The sequence below is a fragment of the Fukomys damarensis genome, unplaced genomic scaffold, assembly GCF_012274545.1.
Source record: "Fukomys damarensis isolate Sample0158 unplaced genomic scaffold, DMR_v1.0_HiC HiC_scaffold_17, whole genome shotgun sequence".
In the NCBI taxonomy this organism is placed as follows: domain Eukaryota; kingdom Metazoa; phylum Chordata; class Mammalia; order Rodentia; family Bathyergidae; genus Fukomys; species Fukomys damarensis.
The window spans coordinates 17,082,145-17,102,825 of NW_022900929.1; the positions used below are offsets into that span (position 1 = coordinate 17,082,145).

A 20,681-nucleotide genomic window follows, 5' to 3' on the forward strand; every position below is an offset into this window, starting at 1 on the left:
TTCCTCAAAGGATCCTCCAGTGGTTTGTGGAAGAACTACCTAATCTGGTGCCTTTTTCCCTGTTCTATAGCTTTGTCTCCACATGGCTCTTTGGCTTTCCTCCCTCCATCAGGTTTTTAGTTATATCCAACTTTAAAGGATTTGTGCAGGTCTTGGGAAGAGCAGACCAGTTTTTTTCTTGAAGAACATTTGTGCATGTAGACCATTCTGGGAATAATGCCCTAGAAGGAACTCTGTGGTTGCAAGTAGTCTTCTTGCCGGTCTCCTGCAAGGTACTGAAGTTCTCTTCTCCTGCTGTTTTCTGGAAATCCAAGGGTTTCCACTGAGCCTAGAGAGGGTTCCAGGGTCTTTGCAGCAGAGACACAGCTGCCCTGAAAGTGGAACCATGGCTGTTGGTGCATAGTTGAGTGTCTCCCCCAAGGACTAACAGAGAGTGAGAAGGCCAGAGGCAGGACAGCTTGGAGGAGGAGCATTCCAGAGAGGCGGGGTATAGGATCATCCGCTGTTTGGGGTGTGGGGGTGTGGGGGGGCAGTGTTCACTGATCCTGAGAGTAGAGTCACTGGGAGCCTGTCTGTTCATAGCAGCAACCCCAGCCCAGCACCACAACGGACAGATTGGAGAAGGGTAGGAATCTCAGAGGATGATCCAAATGAGAGCATTAGAGCTTGGGGGTCAGAGCCCACCAGCAGGAACACCCCCCAACTCTGCCCTCCAATGGGAGTCAAGCCTCTGGTAAAGCCTGGCCTTAAATTTGTTCTTGGGATCAGAGTGAAACACATGCTTTACAGTTCTAAGTGGCTACTTTTGCAGGTCATGGAGCAAATTAGTGACCCTTTTGTAAAACTTACATAAAAGGTTGGCTCAAAAATAGCAGGGTTGGAGTGGTGGCACACACCTGTAAACCCTGCACTTGTGGGCGACTGAGGCAGGAAGATCACAAGTTCAAGCCCAGCCTGGGCACCTTAGTGACTTAGCAAGACTCTCTCTTAAGGTAAGAAAATAAATTTTAAAGAGTAAAATAAAAGACTAAAGATGTAATTCAGTATAAAGAACCTGGGTTCAGTTTCCAGTGCTGGAGGGAGAATAAAAACCAGTTTATTTCTAGTTTGTGGATGGTTTTCACTCACAACTAGAACGTAAATCTACCTTCCTGTTTTCTAAATTGTATTTATCCTATCATTTGGTTATTGTTTAACAAATTGGACAGGTTAACCTTGAACCCTTTGTGACTATGACTATTACCGTCTCCTGCTTCTCACTTTGCACACTAGCATGAGATCTTTTTTATTTCTGAAGTGTGGTTTGACATTGTTTAGGCTGTTGCTTGCTTCTTATTTTTAACTCTTCTTTTGTCACTTAAGTAAGATGTCTTAATTCTTATTTAGTGTTAGAATTTTTAGCAGATTTTTTTAATATGATTTTTGTATCACATTTTGAATACTTCTTATGGTGGTATCTTTGAGAATTTTATGGATCCTGTAATTCTTTTCTCAAAGACATTGAATTATTTGATTTAGACACCAAAAATACTTTCTTTAATTGTTGTATTTGTATTTGGGACTCCAGATCAGGGAAGTCAGCTGTTTGGGGCCTGGGGTTGAATAGAACCCGCTCTTTGATGGGTATCTTAACCTGTGCTAGATGTGGTGGGGAATCAAAAGATAACGAAGATAACCTCTCTTCCTTCTCAGAGCTGGATTCATTTGGGCCAAGAAGTCACTCCAATAATGACTGAAAGCCACCCAGGTTGTGACACATCCCCCAGTGACTGCTGGCCAGGTGGTGCTTCATGAAGACAGTAGTATTTGAATTACAAATTTGGAGGTATAGGGCTCAAATATAAATTTGGGGATAGCAGACCTTTATTTTTACCTCATCCCAAATTCGAAGAAATAATGACTTTGAAAAGTCATTTGGTATGGATGTTGGCTTTCTGTATGGAGATGCCTGCTCATTTTTTTATTGCTTAATCCATTTATATTGTCAATAAATGTCAAGTTGAATTATTTGCAAGCCTCTGTGGTTGCTGATGTTAATGGTCTTTGTCTGGGTTGCCAGGTTTTATTTCACATGGACTAGACTACAACCCCCGTGTGGGTAGGATAGTGCCTGTCATAGCTTTTATGTCCACACATTGACTTGTGGGAGGTGAGTGCCTCTAAATGCTTATTGAATGAGCCAGCTCCAGAAGTGTCTTTCTGAAGCTTAAATGAAGAGTTTGCCCATGTGCTTTTTGTGCTGACTTATGGAAACCAAAAGATAGATCGATTTGTAAAGAAAACCTTGCCTAGAAGTGATCTGCAGGTCCAGTTCTTTTAATTTTAGTCTTGATCTCACTCCTTTTCCTCCCATTTGGTGAAGTGGTGTAATGCTTTAGCACATTTTAAATAAGATTACACAAGCTGCTGTTAGTTGGCATCAAGTGTCTTTTAATCTGGAGAGAAAATGTTACCTCCTTCATTTGCAAAACAGAGTGTTCTGGCACCATAATCCAGTGTCTTCTGGTTGTTCCATTTTCTAGAACTTATTGTGGGCTTTTAATTACCCTCATTTAGAGTCCAAGACAGAAATTGCCACTTCAACAAGAAAATTTTGCAATGAGCCGGAGGAAATGGGTTCATGATTACTGTGTTACACACAGCTTTAAAATCTATGTGGATTTTTATTTCAGAAGAATGTGACTGTTTAATTGAAAAATGTTGTTAAATTGTGTTTCCCCTTCTTATCAGTCTGTTGTTAATGGTTATAGATCCAAGCTAGAGTCAGTTAAAATTGGTGCCCCTTTGCCAAAGTGTGTCTTCTCATTTCAGTGGAGAGTTTTGTGATGTTAGATCTATTTTTGTTTAATTAGACCCTGTAAGAAAATGAAGCAGAGCTGTATTTAAATTTTTAGATAATTAAAGGACCTAAAACAAGATAAAAGACACAAAAAATTAACTTTAATATTTATTATTTGAATAAAGCCAGTAGGGAGAACGTTTCCAGAAATCTTTTCTTTTCTTTTTTTTCTTCTTCATACAGCTGGCTAAGATTAATTGCAGACCTGAAAGCGGGTATGTTTGCTAGTTTTCCTTGTTATGTTACTACAAAATAGCTCTGAGAAGGAACAGAAACAATTTTGTTTTGTTTTGTTTTGTTTTGTTGTAATTTGGAGGCAGGTTGTAAATTTTATAACTCACTAATATTTACTGATTGACATCATATTTTGCATTTTAATAGAGCAGTACTAATTTATACTTTCTTTGTAAATTTTAATCTAGAACATAAAACCATGTGTGAAATATTTGCCTTGTGGATAGAAAGTTCTTGGGAACACTGGTTCCAGGGCTGTGGAGTAAGGCTGGTTGGCCAGAGAAACTTGTGAGAACCGTGTTTGCATCCTCTAAGCAACAATCTCTTTTGGGAGGAGCCTTTGCCCAACTCTCAGGTAAACCAGGGAGAGAATGAACTATGTCAGTGATGTGCATGCAGGAGGAAGAAGGGCATTTTTGTAGAACCCAGGCTTTTGTGTTCTCTTCTACATGTGTGTTCCCAAATTAGATTGGCCATTGTGATTGGAAAGATTGTCAGCAATATGCAGATGAGCAGAAGTGAAAGTGCATCTCATGCAGATAATTTCTATGTAGATAATTTGCCATAAAAATTTATATTGCAGTCCTAAAAACCTTCGGAGATTTAGTCTGTCTCGGGAAAGGTAATTTATGTGGTATTAAAGCACTTTTTATGTTCCAGTCCTTTAGATTTAATGTTTATTGCCTATAAAAATGAAATCTTTTTGTGGGTATTTAAAAGTTTTGGTACTGTGTGAAATATATATTCAAGTTAGAACCGGAAGTGCCTCAGAGGTATTATAAATAAGTGACAAAGTCTTGGCTCCTAGCACATGCTGCTGTCTGGGGCACCCAGAAAGAAACACGGACCCACATCACTATGGTGGGTTGCTAGGGAAAAAACGTCTACTGTAGGTTGTGTTGGTTTTTAGAAAAAAAAATAGATTATCTTGCAAGTATGACAGTGTTATAATTCCTCAAAAGTTATGAAAGGTGTGACCAGAATTTCAAATCTGTGGACTTGAATTATAGCCGAAGTTCTAAAGAATAGAAGGACTATGGTGATGCAAAATCAAATGCAAAGCAGTCCTTAGATTTTTTGCAGCCTCTCAGATTCATAACGTCACACTTTAATGCTGGTCTTAAACTGACCTGGAGTAAATCTTGTGGTAGAATAGTGCTGCCAGGGAAGGGAACCAATTAATATCTTGGGGACTCTTGTAAGATGTCTCAGAACTGATAGCCTTGGAGACGTGCACCTGGTTTGAGTGTTGAACTGAAGCATAGTTTCTCCTTCTCCTTCCCTAGAGTGGGCTCACTTGTCGGATGTGTCTGCAGCATGGCTGGCCAATGGATGCTGACAGGGTGGCCTTACTGAGGCTTGTCCTCTAACCACTCATCCTGTTTGAGTGCCAGGTGGTTTCTCATATTCTGATGCTGGACATATTAGAAATTACCTGAGAAAGGTGGAACTGGTCAGGTAGATTGCCCCATTATAGCCATGCTCTGGTGATTTGGTGAGCCTGGCTAAGGCCGGTGGCTGTTAGGAAAAAGGAAAAGAAGAAATAGAGGTATGAGCTCAACAGGACATGTTTATCCAGAACAAACGTGAGAGGGACCCACTCTGGCATTGGAGACCAGACCAGCTGTTCTCCAATAGGCTATTGGGTCTTTTTTAGGGTCATGGGGAGAGGGGAGTTCAGTGAGAGTAGCTTCCTGCCAAGAACAAGGCTTGTGAGAGCACAAGTGTTAATGGCTGCCCAAGGACAAGGCTTGGGAAAGCACAGGGAGCAGTGGCTGCTCTCAGTAGCAGGGCCCATAGTGCTAGGAGTCCCCAAGTGCAGCTGTGCTAGGAGGGGGCAGTTTAGAGGGGCCTCTTCCCAGGGTGGTGGTGGTCAGTTTTCTTCAGTGCCTCCTCTGAGGATTGGAGTGACAGGGAGAAAAACCATTGGTTGGGCTGCCTGGCTTGGATAATACAGGGGATAAAGGAGTCTGAGGCTTTGAAGTGGACGTGACAGGGGTGTCTCACGTGGATAGTGGAGAACATTTGTTCCTGTGCATGAGAAGTCAGTGAGCTTTGCTGGGTGGTTGTCCTGCAGAAAGACTCAGCAACCTACTTTTTTTTTTAAGTGTTGGATATTGAACCCAGGGCCTTCACACTAAGCTATACCCAACCATTTTTGTATTTGTTTGTTGAGCTCAACAGGACATTAAATCGCCCAGGCTGGGCTTAAACTTGTGATCCTTCTGTCTCAGCCTCCTAGAGTGTTGTGGTTACAGGCATGCATCATTATACCCAGCGTAACCTGAATTCTTAAAGAATTCCAGGGGAAGTAGACTAAGAGGGCCGATGACATTCTGAGCTTCTCAAGGTGGAAGCTTCTCAAGGTAGCTGCCTGTAGCAGCCTGCTAATCAGGCCTGCACTGCTAGAGATATCGCAGAATTGGACTTCCCAGCTTGTGTAGAACATAAGGGGATGAATTGCTGATGGCTTGGGTGTCAGTTTTCTTGTGTCACCACTACAATGAAGCAGGTTCCGGGTCTCAAAGAGCAGACTGCTAGTGGGTGTCTCTGGCCATCAGTTTGAGGACAGTAGGTAGAGTTGTCCATGCTGGTTGGGGGCTGAGCAAGTATGAGAGTAAAGAAAGGCACAGTGGCAACAATGACTGCACACAACAAGTGTGTCATCAGACTGCATTTATGGAGGTTAAGTGGCAGAGGGAAATGGCAGTCTCTCTCCATGTTGGGGGGGCCACACAGGAAAGCCACAGTCAGCTCTGTGTGGATGGGCCCAGGGACAGTTGCTGCCATTGCTTCCGACAACTGTGTTCCTTGGGAGACCATGTGAGCGTGCCCAGTGCTGTCCTCATCAGCTCACTTTGTACTGTATGAAGGGACAGGCACGCGTTCAGACTTCACAGCAACAGTGTGTGAAGTGAGGCCAGTTACACAGCCACATCTACTAATATTTTTGGTATAAAGCAGTTGCTAAAATTAATTCCAGTCTGAAACTTGATGAATTCTCAGTCATGGAATTAACAGGTTTCAAATGAAAAAATTAGCTTGATTAAAAATAAAATGTTTTTGCTGGGAAATTTGGAGCTGTGTGTCCCTAAGAAACTCAATGTGAAGTTTTTGTTTCAGAGGATTTATGTGCCTTTTTGTGATTGTGGGGAAAGAATAAATTCATAGCAGCAATTTACAGACTTTCCCGTAGGAGCAGTCGGCATTATCCATTCTGCCTCAGGCAGTAGCAGTTGGTCCCTGTGGAGAATAAGGGCAGGCCTAGCCCCAAATGGCCCCTGTGCCACTCTGACAGCAGGAGAACTACACTCATGATTGTCTTGAAGTACAGCCTCCTTCCAGCCAGCATCCCACCTGCCCTTTCTTGTTAGACCTTTCTCTGAATTCCTTTCAAACAGAACTCTTAGGCTACACATGTGAAGGCAGAAATGTGTTTCATTTTTTTGAAATGAGTTTGCAAACCACTTCTGCATCACTTTGTTAGATGTCATGTCGTTGGACACCCTCAAAGGCTTAGCACCCCTGGCTGCATCTCATTCATAAAGTGAGGGGGAAAAAAAAAACAAAGGGGCTTGATTTGGAGCTCAGAGGCATTGTGTTGAGTTAATGAGATTTCCAACAGCAAAGAGTGAGACTCTGCTGCTGTTGTGGGTTTAGTAAATGTTTTATTATTTTCATGCCAGTGTCAATGCTGAGTAACCCCCAGAGTGTACTGTGACATTCCAAGTCTTATTAGTTTAGATATAGGAGTCAAAAATTGAGAAACCAAATTGACTTCTAGTGTGAAGATCTTGTATGTGTGTTTCAAGAGGAACATAGACTAGTGACAACAGTAAAGTAGAAAGCTAGATTTTTATCACTAGTTGTGTGTGTGTGTGTGTGTGTGTATTCATGTATGGAAGTACTCTTCCACTGAGCTGTCAAGCACAAGGACACCCAAGTTTGATCTCTGGTACCCCCCCAAAAAAGATAAACACAGACCCCCAAATCCTTACCCCAGTGTCACTATAGCAGCAGTGTTTGAAGTGGACTATGCTGCTTTCCCACCTCCACTCAGCTTGCCAGTGAGAACCAGTAACATACCCCAGCCTGTCTATCAGGCCTTCCTAGCAGCCTCAGCAGGTCAGGGATCCAAGGGATGAGGTCACCATCGGAAGGGCAGATGCCCTTGGAGAGAGCCCATCCCCTGCTTTAAACCACAAATGTCTTTTGATAACTAGTGAAATTGGCAAGCAGAATGATTGAAAACATGTGAGAGGTAACCGGATCTCTGTTTTAAGTAGTACATATTTGAGAAGTTTTCCCCAATGTAAAAGTTACTCTTTAAGAGCCTTAAACTAATAAAAATAAGGAAATTCCATGTTACGGCTGCCACTTGGCCTTTCCATTTTTATTCCAGAAGTCAGATTTGACAGGTCAGCTGCCGACTGGCTGTGGGATCCCCAGGCACATTTGAGGCAGGGGAAGACGAGAGTGAAAGCTGGCAGTTGCGGAGATGAAGAAATTTCAGCTGCCGCTTGATGCCAGGCTCACAATTCCATTTTAGTAGATCCTGTTTTCTCCTCTTGGTGCTGCTTCCTATTTTTATTTGATTCCATGAAGCTGGTTCATTGTAAGTTTTACTTGGTGGCTGCTCAACAGGAGGGAGGTCTGAATGTCTGTACCCTTCATGACACTGTCTCCTGTCCTCTCCTCTCCTGACTGAGCTGCAGTGACCTGCTTGCTGCCTCTCCTCCCTTTCATCTGTTCTTCCTACCACACTGCCAGCAGGGTCTTTCCAAAATATGACAGTGATGATCAAAGCCTATGCTACAGCTGCTGGCAGGGTCAGGCCCATGTTCCAGGTCTCTGATGAGGCACCCCTACCTGTCTTCTTGGGTCCACTGGCCACATTGCTTAGTGACTTTGGCCTGAGGTAATGAGTAAGGGGGCTTTCCTTGTTAAAAGCAGATGGGCTCTAGCAACCCGAGGCAACCACCCTATCAGAGGGCATGAAAGCAGGGCATAGAGGGAGAGCCCTAGGAAACTGAAGACAGACTTCACCTGCGTCACAAGGAAGACACAGCCCAAACCTTAGAATCAGGACCCTCCAGTCTTTGCCTTCTTGTGCTCCTGCAGGCCACGGTTCACCCATCAGCCAAATGCCCACTTCATTTCTGAGAGTTCCAGTGGAAGGAGCAGTTTCTGATGCAGGAGATCTTACCCCTGTGATCTTGCTGTGTGACCTCAGAGCCTTTGGGTGCAGTAGTGTCTTGTGGGATTGTCATGGCGATTAAAGGATGAGTTTATAAACTGGCTCTGTGGTTATTTTTATTACCCCTACCCATTCTGCATGTTCTGGAATTTTCCCTCCTTTTTCCACGTGAAATCTTGACTACCACTAGCTACTTCCCTATGAGGTCTTCTCCGAACTTCCCAACAGGAATTCATCTCTCTGTGTCTCACACCAGGCAATCTGGTACCTTTTTTGTTCTCCCTTACAGTTGTCCCATTATGTGTAAAGCATGAGCTCTTGGGCACCAGGACAGTTTGTAGGCCCTTTTATGCCCTGTTCCTCTGTCCCCCCCACAGGGAGTTGTTAAAAGCTCAGTAGCAGTTGGTCAGTGGACAGTAAGTGGGGACAGGTATGGCAGTTTCATGGAGTATTTGGGCTGGAGACCTGTCCCTCATCCTGGCTTCTTGGACTTCTTTTCACATGGGTGTGCTTTTGTAAACTCCATCAGTGCCTCTCGAAACCTGGCACATTTTTTTGTGTGTGTGAGCCTTTGCAGTCAGACAGATCAGGCCTTGCCCAGTCAGGTATTCCCCTGCACAGATGTTGAGCCTTTTCTCTTGCCAGTCACATGCAGTTCCTTCATCCTGGTGCAGATGTCTAGAAATCCAGAGAGACCTGTTAGGCAGACCACTTAGGAACAGGGCATAGTAGAAGGAAACCAGGAAGTCACTGTTATTTTAATTTTTGCTGAAATCTGGATATAATAAATACACTGGTGCATATTCCAGAATTAGCACGTATAGCACATATAAATGATTGCTTTTGAAGATTAACTTTGATCATCATTTTGGACCTTTGGCATATTTCTTTTCTGTTGACATTGCCTTGTAGAACATGGTGCTCACTGGCTCGGAAGGCAGTTTCCCTCCATAGACTGTGGCTCAGACATCACAGCTGGAGGCTGTGGTGAGGCTGTTTGGCCTTATGGCTTTTCATTGCCACAGGACACCATCCTCATGTGCAAGCTCTGGGTATTCCTGCAGAGGTGGTGATAGGACAGGTTGGCAAGGGTCCTTTTCTAGAGCACACTACTGGGAGCCACCTTTTGCCCCCCAAGCCAGATGGTTTTCCTCTCCTCCATCTGCCCCTCAAGAAGTCATGAGACACACAGTAACATGAAGTGCACAGGACAGTGCCATTCCTGGGCCAAAACAAGCAATGTCACTTTGTTGAGTTTGATAAAGAAAAATCTTGATGTCTGTGTAATTAAGAACTGACATATAGAGTTAGAGAAAAGCAGGTGATAAGAACTTGATCTTGGAGTAGTCAGACAGAGATTGGGAATGCTTTATAATTGGCATAATTTCCTGCTTCAAGGAGCCATCCCCCAGGGAGTCCAGAAGAGACCTCTAAGATGAAAGGTGACTCTCTGTGGGGCACTGCACTGGCTGTTGTACTGGGTCTGAAGGAGTCTCAGTGTGTGGCGGTGTGGCTTGTTGTAGTTGTGCTTGTTAATTGTTTGCCCTCATCCTTCAGCACAGTTTAGATAGTTAGCAGTAGCTTGTTAGCTAGCTCTGTTGAGCCTGAACTGAAGAGCCCTTCCGACTATCTTTTAGAAAGCTCTGGAGAGGATGGAGTTATAGTATTGGGATCCAGGGTGGGCGAATGAGTGGCGGCAGCACCTCTGGGGCAGCTCTTGGAGCAGCATTTGCCTCCCTGAACATCCCTCAAGTCTAGAATAGGTACAGTGACACTGAGGATTTAAATGGTCCCTTTAAAACCTCGTCTCTACCACCTGAACCTCTCATACAGGATGACCAGTTGGTGCTCAGTACCCAGGTTTCCTGATAGCAGCCAGCAGAGGTAGTGTAGGCAAGAGCACAGGAATTATTGGGGACACTCAGTCCTATGTCCTGCAAGTGCCATTCTATGGCTGGCAGTAATTTCTAACCAATGGCAGGATATTGTAAACCTCACAACCAGATATGGCCCAGAAAAATCTTAAAAACTAACTGCAAAAAATAAAATCAAAGCTGGTTCAGAGGTGGTATGTTTTGGCTGGGAATAAGCTCTCCTGCTCAACTTGCTCTGCCTTGATAGATGTCTGTTACTAGTTTGGTTTTTCCCCAGGAGCTACTTGGCATCTTTTAACTTTTACTTATAAATTCCAGGCAAAATCATTTTGAGAGCTTTTTGGAGTTTTTATTTGCTAATTAAAATGTGAGAAGGGAACACAGCTACAGGTAGAGTTCTGGTGCAAGCCACAGCTGTGATTAAAAAAAAAAAACCCAACCTGACAGTTTCAAAATGAAGTTATTAGCACTTCACCTCAAACTGTGATTGCTTTTAACTTTCATGATCTGTTTCTTAAGCACCCCGCACCCCTGCAGTACCCAGAAAAAGGGAGCCAAATGTGCAAGGTAGATGGTTCCTAATCCACAAAGATAAGCACTAGTGCTATGCAACTTTTCCAGCTGATAAGTATTACTTTGTCATGTCATTTTCCAGTGACCATGAGATAAGGTAAGGGGTGTGTTTTACAGACAAGAAAACTAAGGCTTAGGGATTCAGGTGACCTGTCCAAATTCGAATAGTGAGGAGGAGCCTAGTCCAGAATAGAGCCTGGGCTGCTTGAGTCTGAGATGCCCTGGATGCTTCATAGACTTTACTAATGCCCTGGACTTCAGTAGCTCCCCATGGGAAAAAAATATTGGATTACAGTTTCCTACCACTTGCAAAATAATGAAGTACAATCTGTTCTGATTCTGAAAGCCATCAGCAGCCAATAGTCTACCAAGCCCAGTTACATATTCCTAAGGACTCCCACAGCATCTCTGTCCATCACAGCATACACTGACCTGGAGGTTTGTTTTTATTCACAGCCTGGGTCTGAGCTAGCAGCGGAACCACTGAGCTAAATCCCCAGCCTGAGTGAGCTGTAGGGTAGCTTTGCCGCCAGCATTTTCCCAGAGAAGTGGAAGGGAACCTTTGCCAGAGTGGCTGGTGCCCTAACAAATTGATTCTTGCCAAACAATGGAGATAAATATTTTCAACAGACAGAAATTTTGGCTCCTAAAGTGTTCAAATTAAAGGCTTATTTCTGAAACAAATACTTTAGGAGGAAAACATTTTTAACCAGTGTAGATGAGATCAGGGTTATTCCTTTTGGCAGTGGCATACTTATTTTGAGATTAAAACACAATGGCTTCCCTGTCCTTGTCTCATTTTTTAAACTGATGCCACCCCACCCCACCCGTGTTTCTTGGAGAAGGTGTATTCAGACGGAGTATGGGGAAGAGGTGGTGAGTGGTTTTCTGTGGAATCACCCAGATCTGGGCTCATATCTCAGCCCCACCCCATCCTGGGTGATTGGACAAAACCAGACACCCACCTAATCCTTATTTTCCTGCCTGAAATGGTATGGCAGTGTTTGCTTAGCACTGGCTACTACTGTTAACCCTCAAGACCCTAAGTGTCACTAGACGGCACCACCTGCTAGAACTCCCTGTGCTGATGGGACCATCTCCATATGAATCATCAGACACAGTTGCCACTGGCTACCTGTGACTACTGACCCTTTTAAGTTTGGCTGCTACTGCTGAGAAACCAGACTTTTTATTTCATTTACATTCACACAGCACCCTGCAGCCAGGGCTCCCATTTTGAGTAGTAGGGTTCCTGTATGTGTTCCTCATTTGAGTCTTGAGTAATTGGTTGTCTGGTCAGCCCACTAGAGATCTCTCAGCTCTGTGGCTTCTCCATTCTGATGTAGCTGTGGAGTGTGTGCTTATATATTCACTCTGGCATCTAGCTTGGCCCTACAGCCAGAGCAGCAGTGTGGGGAGAGGGCCTTCTTTGAGCTAGGCAGGATAATGGATGTATGAGTTCTGAATCCCCAAATAACCTTTAAGGACTGATTCTCTTTCCTTTCTTTCCTTCCTTTATCTCCCCTTTCCTTCCCTCTTCCCTCTTCCCTCTTCTCTCTTCCCTTTTCCCTCCCCCTTCCTGTTTTGAGACAGTCTTACTGTGACCTTGAACTTGTGATCCTCCTGCCTCAGCCTCCTGAGCATTGGGATTAGACTTGCACCATCATGCCCAGCCAAGGAGATTTCTTAATTTAACAAGTTTTTGTTGTTCTTATAATTTATATGACAGTAGATAATATGTATTAAGTATGTATCACATCATTGTATACACTTAAGAGTCTATAATGTATAAAATTTGCCTTTACAAAGTGAAAAAGGTATAGTAAAAACCATGACACCAAAGAAGCTGTCCTTTGGAGCATTTATAGCAGTGACAGGTCACATGCATGTAGGTCCTCAGTTTCCTTGTTTGGAGACCACAGCGGTGAAACTCCTGTGGCCATTTCTCTCCTAGGTTCATCTTGAGGCCCATAGGAGAGACAGTGGTCCCCTTTCCATTCTTCAGTGTGGGTGCTGTAGGGGGAGGTGGGTAGTGTGGCCTAGGGACACAGGAAGCGCATAAGAGTGTTCCGCTTCAACCCAGGAACAAGAGAAACCTAGGGAAAAAGCAGTAGAGAACTCAGGCAAATAGAGATGTCAGATACCAAGAGCAGACCCCCAAATGGTGCAGCTAAGGTCTTGAGAGCAGAGGAGGGTCCTGGGGCTCCTTGGGGAAACCAAAGATCAGAGCTCGGTGAGCTGCTATGCTTTGGAGCCCTTTGTGTCTGCAAGACAGAGCCTGCTGGCAGTGTTCATGTGGTTTTGAGATGTGGCCAGGAGGCAGCAGTGAAGCATTGTGCTTATGAAGTGGGCACTTTTGTAGCTCAGAAATGGTCCCCTATCAGGAATTTCATATGGTCCAATTAATTGGTAAAACAGAGTCCCCTCTTGGAGTTGAAAAGCATCATGCCCTTCCCTCCCCTGGTTCTGGCCGCCCGTTAGTGCTCTTAGCGACTCTTCTGTCTGATCCTCGTGTATTTCATTATGCATCCCGAGACACCGTCTCTCATGTCTCACTGTTTAAATGAGAGTCTAGCAAGTATTATATGTAGTGCAAGTCTTGGTGGATACATCTGGCATTTTTGTCTTTGCATAGTGGGTTTTTGATGGAGTGAAAAACAAAAAATAAAATATTGGCTCTCTATTCAAATTTCTCAGTCTTGAGGAATTCACAAAAGGATTTATGTGACAACTTTGTACTTAAAGCTTTTGTTAGGCTAGTCTATTTAGTTTTATTTGTCTTAACTTTCTGAAGAGGTAACATACTCACTTTGTCCAAAATAAAAGCTTTACTTGTATACTCACATACACTGAGAAATCTTGCTCCTACCTCTGTCTCTTTCTACTTTGTCCCGGTTCCTTCACACCATATTCCTCTGCCTCTGTTCTACCTCCTATCACTTTCTCCAAGCACTAACATCACTTTCCCTGATATGTGGTCAGTGATTCACTCACGTGGCCTTTGCCCCCAGACAGTAAGTGTAAACTGGATTCAACTGTTCTCTTAAATTTCTGAGATTGGAGTTATTACCAGGTCACTTCCCAAAATGAAGAAATAGTGAGTACACAGCAGACATGCAACACTGTTTTAAGCATGAAAAGAGTATGGGAAATAACCTTTATGTTTAGTGGGTTCAGGTAGAGTAGCACAAGGAAAAGAGAAACTGCCAAGGTCCCTCCTGGACTGGGCATTTATGTATTAGAGTGTCCTCATTGTAGGTTAGTAGCTGAGCCAGGTCACGGAGCTCTGGTGAGGTTCCTGAGGCTTACCCAGTGCTGAATCCCTGGATCAGGAACTTAGAACCTTTCTATTTTTTCCCCACTGGAGAGTAAAGTCCAGGCATGGTCTAAAACTCACATAATTGGAACAAACCAGGCCTTTTCTTGCTGTCTGATTTGGGGAGGGGGAGCAGTGCAGTTGGGTTTATCCTTAGAAGCAGCTTCCAAGTGGTGCCTGCTCTTTGCCCACTGTGGGAGTCATTGCTCCCCTGCAGATGTATGTGGGGCCAAGAGAACAGGAGTGAGAACTGTAACAGATACTCACTGGATTCCTATGTAGCTTTTTGCTGATCCTTGCCAGGGCAGGTAGCATTTGCACCCATCCCATAGATAAAGGGGCTTGTTGAAGGCCATATACTAATGGTCTCTAGGCACCCACCTCCATACTTGTCCCTCTGAGCAGGAGTTCAGTGCCTTTCCCTCTCCACCACCCTGCTGCCACCTCCTCCCGCTCCTGGACCCAGGACATTATCTCTTCTTCTCTGGTGTGCTGGGGAGTGGAATCCATTGAGGTAGGACTATCAAACTACAATATTTACAGTCAGCCACTGTGGCCCCAAGATCAGGCCAGGAGGAGTCCATTTGCTCATCAAACCCTAATCTCCATGGAAAGGAGAAAACAGCTAATTGCCCTGAACAGAGAGTCTCAGCAAAGGTTGAAGGGCATAGTGTTTCTTATTTAATACCTCCTCCCCAACCCAGATCACTGGAAAATGAATCTCAAGGCAGACTTATTCACACACCACTCTTGCCTGTGTTCTCTGGGTTGGAAATCTCAGAGAAACTAACCCAGCCAGCTTACTGGCCTCCTGCCAACTCAGGCAGTGTTTACTGAGCAGGTACTACATGCAGGGTTCTGTCCTGGTATGGCCAGGAACCAGAGTTGCCCTGCCCTGCCCTAGGGAGAACGGTTGGCATTCCCCCTAGATTCACTTCTAGAGTCTGCCTTCTCAGGGCTGCTGGGGTACAAGATGGAGTAGATAAAATCCCTTCTAGCAGGAAGTGTCTGCCCTGCTGGAGTTCACTTTTCTAACCCCCTTGTTTTGTCTTGCTCCTTTGTATATGGTGGAACCATAATGACATTCTGGCCCAATTGGCACCAGAGGCAGGCCCTCTGTAGTCTTACTGTCCTTATTCTTAACAAGTAGCACTGTTCTGAGGCTCCACCTTATGTCTTGTGAAGCTGAGCTAGAGGCTGCGAGACCTTAGAAGCTGACTCCATCACCCCATTTCCTTTCTGCTCAGCCCCCATGGCCTCCTGCATCATCTCAGACGTCTCTGCACCCACATACAGCACAGACTTGGGTGCTATTTTCCTGCAGCTGCCTCTCCCCCATGGGAAGCCTGGCTAGTCCTTGAATTTGTCCTGTTTTCCTTTCATGGCTCTCCCTACCTGGTTGCTTCCCCACCCCACTCTCTTTCTCAGGGGACCAACTCTGATGCTTCTGTCCCCATAAAGCTGTTTCTTTTTTTCTCTCCCAAGCAAACATAATCACTTCTCCTCAAATCCATTTTGTATTTTTTTCTGGACTTCTTTTACAGCAGTTCGTATATCTTACCTCACCTTTCCCCACTTTTAGCTTATTCTTTTATTTAGCAAGCATCCCCTCCTACCTGTGATATGCCCCAGTGCCTTGCAAAAGGCTGGTATCCCTTTGTGGGCAAAATGCAGAAGCTTGGGGGAAGCAGGGGAGCTAGCTGTCTAGCGACACAGTGGAGGCCGGAGTGCCAGGTTAAGGCTAGAGGTCCTGGATGGTCCTACTAGGGGCCCCCAGGGATACCACTGAGGGCTGTGTAAGAGAGTGACAAGTTTTTAGGGGGCTTTGATGTGGTGTGTCCCCTTTCTTAGAGGGGTATTGTTTCTGGATCACTTTACAGCCCCCCACTATATGGCCTTAGGAGCAAAGGGGCTTCCTCCTGGTCAGATTTCCCAAGAAGTTCCTTGTGCACATCCAGTGTACCTTGCTGTAGCATCTTCTTGTCTGCTCTGAGTCCAGTTTTTCATCTTCAGACATTCCCTTTCCTTCCTGCCTCATGTTGAGCTCCTGACCCCAGTTCTCTGCCAGGTCTTTAGGAGCTTATAGTCTGGGGGTAGTGTGTGGTCAGGTAGTTCTGGTGCAGGTCTTCCCTCTAACTGGCCCAACTATGCTACTGATGGCTGTTCCAGAGGGTCTCCATTGATGGTCATCCTGATTCCACAGCACTGTGGTTTCTGAGTTAGGGTGTCCACTCTGACTGCATGTGTAGCAACATGGAACTAAGGACCACAGCCTGAGCTGTGAGCTACAGGTTGTATGGGGGAAGGTGGTGGGTGAGCTTCAGGGTCTGTAAAAATATATGCAATTGGGGAGTCACACTTGGTGTTCCACTTATAAAATAATGATATGTAAGTGGAAACAGTGATGTTGACTTTGGGGACTTTGAGATTCTCCATTAAGTGGAGGCTTTTGTGAAGAGACTGTTTGGCTGGGGGCACCTAGCTGGGAATGAGGTCTTCCTAGGTCCTTGGAAGCCTAGTACTTGTTATAAGGAAAGAGAGATTTCAAAAGAGAAGTGTTTACTTTTTAGTAGGCAATACATTTATGTGCTCACATAGAGACATGGAAGGCCTTTCAAACTTCCAAGAGAGTGCCCTCCATTCCCTCTGTATGGTAAGGGATTTGATGCTTGTGAAGCCTTCAGAGAACTCCTCTGTGGCTGTGAGGGCAATCTAGCTGTGACATCTGTCACCCATTGATCGCTAGGGTTGATTCAGCTGATCCAGCTGGCTAAGCAGGTAACTCCTTCCCCCCTCGTTGCTCCATGTGTGTCCCTCTGGAAGCTGTGTGCTCAGTTGAAGAGGATGACCACCCCTGATAGAGAAGGACTGTTTCCTTGGTCAAGGGTAGGCAAGTAGCTATGTTCCCCTGCTAAAATCTCTAGTCAGGCTCTCAAGAGAACTCCTCTGTGCCTGTGTCTATGCATTAGCAATGGGTAGCTCATCACTGTAAATGTACCTGCTTCTGGAGATGGTTTTTGCATTTCTAATTGAGCACAACTCCCCCTCCTGCTTGTCTGTCCACATCCCTTTTAGTCCCTGTCTACCATGTCAAAGACATGCTTGCTTCTGCTCCACATTGCACTTGGCTGTGTCCACACTGTCTGCCTAGGCATCTGTGACAAAGCTCCTTATCTTCCCCTGTGGTAGATGATAGGGACTAAGCCCACTAGTCCACAGACCCCAGTGAAAATGGGTGTCTTTCACAAAACCTTACAGACCTTTTCTGCAGGAAGGATTTTCTCTCCTCATCTCTTCCTCTGTTTTTGTCCCACCAGCTTGGTTCCTTCTGTCTTGCTGGTCTTTCATACTTACCTGGTTTCCTTTGCTGGATCACGAGCATCTGCCAGTCAGGGTCAACCTCTGGTTCATCTGAGCATTCCCAGAGTTCCCACTTTGGTTGAGAATGCTGGTAGCAGAATGAATTTGGGGCTGTGGCTAAGTGTTTGGCTCTGATAGTACAGAAAAATTAACCTTGATGTAGCATTTATGGCACTACGAATTAAGATGCATCATCTTAATTATCTCCAGAGAAGGGAAGTCTTTTGACCACAAGCAACCGTAGGGATGTATCCAGGGTTTTCTAATGTTGCCCTATAAAAGATGACATGTTTCAGTTTTTATTTTTCAGTGCTGGGGATCCAACTCAGGGCCTCACATGTTCTAGGCAAGCATTCTACCACCAAGCCATACCCCCAACTCCAGACCTTAGGAGTGAGGTGTGTGTGTGTATGTGCAGGAAATGATAGGAGGCTGGTAGGTGACTCTGGGCCCTCACCATTTCGACCCAGAACACCTTCTGTTTGTCCAAATCATTCTGTTATTGGAAACACAAAAATTCCCCATAGACTGCCCATGCAGTAACCCTGTTGGCCTTTCGCAGTGTGCACAAGCCATCCTAGTTTTAACAAATAGTCATTTAAAATTCCTCTTTGGGTTCTGTTGTTTGATGAGTTGACAGTCCCAAGGAACGTCAGTGTACTAACTCTTTGGATTAAAAGTAGACAGAATTTAGAGAGAGTACCTTGCTTGTATTGCCAGTGTCATGGCCCAGGGGCGAAAGTAGAGTGAAGAGACTCTTTTGCAGGCCAGAGAAGACTTACAATATCGGAACCTGACCTGTAGCTTGTAGAGAGTGCTCAAAGGCCTGACCTGGCTCTGAGGAAGACAGTCTCAGCAAAATTGGGGGAAAGGGGACTTGAAGGTACCCCTAATCCCTGGTTACAACACATACCTGACATATGTGCTTTTAAGCAGTTGTAGATTGATCATTGACATTAAGGGGCTAATTTTAAAAATGTCTCCCCAATTTATTTTAAATAGCTTGTCACATGGTAGTTTTTATCTTTAATACTTGGCTGAGAGGCTGGAGTCCCAGCAAAGGGAAACAGACTATTAGGAGGTGTGCCCTTTGAGATATGCGAGACATGAGAAAAGGCACTGCATAGATTCTAATCAGAGAAAAACAGGGCAGTCACCCACCATACACTGGCGTGAGGCCTAGCTGCTGCAGCCCTTGGATTCCCAGAGGAGGGGAGATGTCAGCAATCTGTCCCCTCAGTGAGAGCCAGGTCTGATCGCCTGGTGGATATTCCTGACCCTGTCTCAGCTCTGGAAGCTCTTCTGGAGCCCCAGTTTGTGCGGCAGCCTTGAGAGATGAAGAGAATGGCATTGATGGAGTCCACACTTGAGCCAGTGAGGCCAGCAAGTGCTGGGATGTGTGGTGGACCCAGCTGCGTGGCTGCCCAGGGACCATGTGGTTCCAGAGCCAAGGTCCTCCCTTGGACTTTGGCTTTCTGCCTGATATCTACCATTCAATGACTACATTGAACTAAAACCCACCCTTTTATGTTAGGCACCTGTCCTAGTCAGAATTTTCTCTGTAACTTTTCCAGCTCTTTTGACCTTATTAGAAATGCCAGGTTCAGAGTTGGTGGGTTTGCTGCCAGCCTTGCCACCTTCCCATGACCTGGGCTGTGGAGTCCAGGGTCTGCCTGCTCTGCCCTGGAAGATTCTATTTGGGCCTGATGGTGTTTCTGTGACCAGGTATGACTACTGCTCCCCTCGCCCTTGCCCAGAACCCAAGAGTGTCCAATGGGCAGGACATTGGACACGAAACAGCTGTTGTTTTCATACAATATGTGCTCACCTCACTTTTTTCGTGCTAGGGATCCAGATGGGGCCCAAGGTCTTGCACGTGCTAGGTATGCACTCTCACTGAGCTATACTCCAGCTCACTTTTTGAATTATCAGACTCAGACTGTCCACTCCAGGCCTTTGCCATCACAGATACACTTTGAGACCAGGACCAAAGGAGGCAAGTGTCTTGGATATTTCTATAGGTACATGTGTATGTACACTTTCTCATTAGCAGAGTTTTTGTTTTTATGTTTTTAAAACAGCACCTTGCTATGTTTATGTTGCCCAAGCTGGCCTCCAGTTACTGGCCTCAAGTGATTTTCCTGTCTCAGCCTTTCCATTAGCTGGAGCTATAGGTATGTGCTGCCACATCAAGCTAGCAGGATTTTTAAATTAATATATAGTGTCATTTTTCCAACTAGATAATAATGTGCACATAGCAAAAAATAGTCAAAAGGCAAGTACTGAGAAGTAAGTCACCTCCTCTCTGTTCCTCCTGAGGGGGAAGCACAGTTACAGGTTTCTTGTGTATCTCTTTGGAGATCACTGGGCCCTGTACTGGCACAGATAGGTAGATAGATAGATAGATAGATAGATAGATAGATAGATAGATAGATAATCAATATTTTAAGCAATGCTAAGGTTACCTTTTTCTTTTCTTTTTTTTTTTTTTTTTTTTTTTTTTTTGATTTTGCAGTCCGGGGGATTGAACCCAAGGGTGTTGTACCACTGGGCTACAGCCTAAGCCTTTTCTGTTATTTTGAGGCAGGATCTTCCTAAGTTTCTCTGGGTGTCATTGATCTTTGCATGTGTGGGTCTTGAGGACTATCCCATGCCATATAGTACATGCATTTTTTTAAACCACTGTAGAATGGCCCATGAGTAGCCATGTCACATACACTGTTTGCTGAACATTTTAGGTTGGGTCCAGCTTTTTACTCTTTGTGACTTAATGCCTTTCAGATGTGGGGACTGTCGTTGCTCCTGTTTATGTGTGATTTATAACTCACAGATTGAGGATTCTGTATTTTAGGCCCCCCTCACCTCTCCTCAACACATTAGATTCCCTTGTTAATGCGTCATTATATTTAACACTCTGAATACAGGCAGATTTATAGATGATAAGATGATATTTGGGTTATGTTTAATAGTCATCTCTTAGCTCTGCATTGTCCCAATACCCTGAGAAAGGAACTCTTTGGTTTCCTTCAAAAGGATTGGGCGGTAGTTTTGCTTTTAAAGGACTTGGTCAGAGTCTAAGCCTTAAATCTGACCAGGCCCATCTGGGGTGGTGGCAACACAGCAGATCTGTGGAAGCTCAGTCCCTCCTCCTCGCTGTGCCAATCTGTTTCTGTGGTGGCGGGTGGCAGCATGGTGTTAAATTTGGAGACCCCTGTTGGCACCTCATGTCAGCTCGCATATGTCTGCAAGCATGGGTCATGAAGCACAGTGGATCCCTGCAGAGTCCCC

At 44.9% G+C, this 20,681-nt stretch overlaps 1 protein-coding gene and 1 long non-coding RNA gene across 3 annotated transcripts in view; one reads left to right on the forward strand and one right to left on the reverse strand.

Moving 5' to 3' along the window:
• Nucleotides 1-20,681, forward strand: part of Cux1 (cut like homeobox 1) — a 353,130-nt gene that overhangs the window by 59,764 nt on the left and 272,685 nt on the right. The gene's annotated exons all lie outside the window — the stretch shown is intronic.
• LOC104858664 overlaps nt 12,615-20,681 on the reverse strand; it is a 15,858-nt gene continuing 7,791 nt past the window's right edge. The window contains exons 2-3 of the long non-coding RNA XR_779192.2: nt 17,388-17,666; nt 12,615-12,813 (exon numbers count right to left, since the gene is read on the reverse strand). This is a non-coding gene — a long non-coding RNA (uncharacterized LOC104858664). The remainder of the gene's footprint in view (nt 12,814-17,387; nt 17,667-20,681) is intronic.